We start from the raw sequence: 3,665 nt of genomic DNA, 5'->3' as shown, positions 1-3,665 counted from the left end.
ATATGTGTGTGTGTGTGTGTGTGTGTGTGTGTGTCTATGTATGTATAGAGTGTGGCACTTATATAAACTAGTTTATTGAATGAGCTAGACACAGTAGAGTGTAAGCAAAAAAAGCAATATAATTCTTTCACACCACTGATTCACACCACAAGCTCTGCGGAATCATTTTTCCCCACCCCAGCAAGCATATGTATCCTCTGACAATTAAAAAAACAAAACCAGAACATTTAACCTAATAATTTTACCTTTGAGACTATCCCAGACAAACGCCTAAAATAAAAGCACCAAAGAATATATATACAAAAGCAATGTGATACTATTAGTATGGGTTAAAAAAAAGAGAAACAACCTGAGTGTCTACCTATAGAAAAATAATCATAACTAATGGTAAATACATACTTTAGAATATCATGCTATGAAATAATTTATAGCTACTGATTTGGCATGATGTCTGTTCTTTGGAATGAATAGTTTTGTATGTATGTATATAAAAAATAGATTTAAAAACACATTGGGCCAGCTTAAGGCATAGCAGTAATGTGCTACTCAAGAAAAGCTGGATCCCAAGTGGTGATGGGTTTGAATTCCCAGCCTGGTCAGCCTGAAACACGCTAATTTCATGCCCAGGTGCCCTGTATCTGACAGACTAGAAGACTGGAGGAAGCAGATTGCAGAATTCCAGACCCTAGAGAGGTTGCTTGTCTTTCATGTGTTCTATCACGGATAAAAATTAAAAATATTAAAAATATATCTCCCCACTTTAGTATAAAAGAAAATATATATGTATTTACATCAAATTTACGTATATTAATATTTGGGCATGGTAAAAAGGCATATATAACAATCCATAATCACTGGTCGGGTGAAGATAATTTTGTAGTGTTTCACTTTTTATAGTACTGTGCACACAGAATGTACACAGTTAAGCCAATTTTAAAGTGAGAAAAATATGTTCCCACAAGTGACAAAGCTCTGGCCTTTAGTGATTAGAGCAGCTTTATTTACCTAATTCAGAACCTGAGATTCTGTAGGGAGTTAAAGAAACTGGCAGTGGAAAAAAACCATGAGATCATCATCCCATCATCCCCTGAAGCTGTCTCAGGAGAAGTCACTGAAACCCAGAGAAAATCTAACTGATAATTAATACATGGGGTTCTTTGTGCTCCTTGGGGACAACAATGTCAACACCAACTGAATTAGCCCATCAGCAAATGAAGCCACTGATGAAAGATTGGTGAGCTGTACTTATTACACCCAAGTCAACAGAGATACCTTGTTCTATCTCTGGAGGCACAAGGCTGACATTGACTGGGCACCCATCAGAGGCCTCGCCCAGCCTGTGCACTTTCTGTATATGCTTTCATCTAATCTGCAGGACCCAGTCACTTGTCCTTGATACTTTAGTTCAAAGACTTTTTTATTAACCTGCTCCTTCCATCCTGTCCTATAAATCTTTCCATTTGAAGGGTGTTACCAGTAGCTCATCTCTACCTTTCCAATCTGACAGCACTGATAACCGACCCCTCAAAGGTAAGAATGTTTCTTGGGTGCCCAGAGGCCACTTCCTCCCCACCCCAGCATACCTACTGTACTGCAGTCCAACTGACAGAGATCCATGTGGCCAGCTTGGCACAGGGCCATTCTCTGCCAGAATGGCTACAGGTCAAATGATCTCTACTCCTAGACTAATTTTCCTTAGAAGCTAGTCCCCGAAGACATCAACCAGATGTCTAGGAAGGAGGAACTATATGTTCCCAAGCTACTGAATTCAGTGTGTTGTAATCTACTACTTAAATCTACTTGTTGATTTAGTTCCATAATAATTTAACAGAGCTCGGGGGCAGCAAGTGGCATGGTGGTTAGGGCTGCTGGACTCCCACATGGCTGACTGCAGTTCAAATCTTGGACCTGGCTGCTGGCTTTCTCACTTTCCCTCCTCTTCTCTCTCTGTCCCCTCTGATCAAATTAAAACTTAAAAAAAAAAAATAATAATTAATTAAATAGTTCTTAAAAAAATAATAACTTGAGAATTTGGGCCAGCAGGTAGCGTTGGTGGTTGAGGCAGCTGGACTCCCACATGGCTGGCCACTGTTCAAGTCCCAGACCCGGCAGTTTGCTTTCTCATTTTCCTTCACTTGCTCTCTCAGTTTCTTTCTGGTCAACTTTAAAAAAATAAAATAATAATAAAATTAAATTTAAAAATTCTTTTTTTATTAAAAAATTGAGTATCCATGGGAACCAGCAGTTAGCGTAATGGCTATGTCGCTGGACTCCCACGTAGTCGACCGCAGTTCGCGTCCCGGACCCGGTGGCTTAAAACTCACGCTGGGCGCGTGTGTGTGCATGCCCAAGATCCCAAGAGGAGAATGGAGGAGAAGGGATTGCGGAGTGATTTCTCGCTTTCTGTCTCTATGTCTCTGTCTGGCGAGTGCACGCGCCCTATAACAAAAACCTCTCTAAAAAATAAAAAAAAATTTGATTTTTTGCTCTAGGGTGTGTGTGCTCATTGGAGAGACAAGAGAGACAGAAAGTGAGCAATCACCCCCTAGAGGGGATGGCCACACCGCAGTCCCTTCTCCTCCTTTCTCCTCTTGGGCTTCTGGGCACTCGCATCTCGCCTGGTGTGAGTCTTAAGCCACTGAGTCCGGGACTTGAACTGCAGTTGACTATGGGAATCCAGCGACATAACCATTACACCATCTGCTAGTCCCGAAACTTGAGAATTTTAAAAGCATACCTTCCTAACTTTGTAAATAAATAGAGGAAGGGCCAGCCAGTGGCACAGTAGTAATACAACTGGACACACGTGGGAAGGTCCCAGGTTCCAGTCCATGCCTGTGATCTGGCTTGCTCACACTGGTACATCATGGTGTGAGACCCTGTTGGAAGGACCTGTCTCTCTGTTTCTTTATCTTCCTCCATTCATATCTCTCTCAGAAGAAATAAAATTGAAAAACGGAGGAAAGACTGTTTGAGTGACCTGTATCAGGTTTTTCACACAGAATTCACCAAAGCCTATTTAGTATTTGAAAGTCCTGTATATCAAATGCCTCTTTGGTTATAACACAAGATAATGAAAGAAAAATCCAAATAGGCTTTCCAGTGGATAGTTTATATGTAATATCTCACTTGTATAATACCGTATTTGTCTGATGTTATCAAATAAGTCCTTTTTCAAGTAACATTTCCAGCTAACTAAAATCTAATGATAATATAAACTGCCTCAAGGTGGGAGTATTTATTTCCTAAATTTCCTAATGAAAAAGAAAATCATTTCACTATAGACAACAGTGCTAATTAAAAGAAGTCTAGGCTGAGGACATAGATTTTCATACATAGCCAAATCTAGGTTTGGGTTGAGTGAATCAAACAGAATACAAGTCTTGGAAAAATTTTAGGGTGTAAATAAAACTGCATTTAGGTACAAAGTGTGGTACTTTCATTAAAGTTCAAAATTAGTATTGTCAGTAACATTCAGGGCCTACCATTTTAATGTTCTAAACTTAAAACTGACATTACTCTTATTTATCTCATAAAGTCCTATATTTTCTTTTAGGCAAAAAAGATAGAAAAAGAAAACGACATCCTTGCATGTTGAGCATTATATAAATGTAGCTTTGGGAACCAAAACCATGCTAGAAATTCTCCTCTGTGTCTTTTTCCTA

The sequence above is a fragment of the Tupaia chinensis genome, unplaced genomic scaffold, assembly GCF_000334495.1.
Source record: "Tupaia chinensis unplaced genomic scaffold, TupChi_1.0 Scaffold000359_1, whole genome shotgun sequence".
In the NCBI taxonomy this organism is placed as follows: domain Eukaryota; kingdom Metazoa; phylum Chordata; class Mammalia; order Scandentia; family Tupaiidae; genus Tupaia; species Tupaia belangeri.
The sequence above is the reverse complement of the archived record's forward strand: the minus strand, read 5'-3'. Positions refer to the sequence as shown.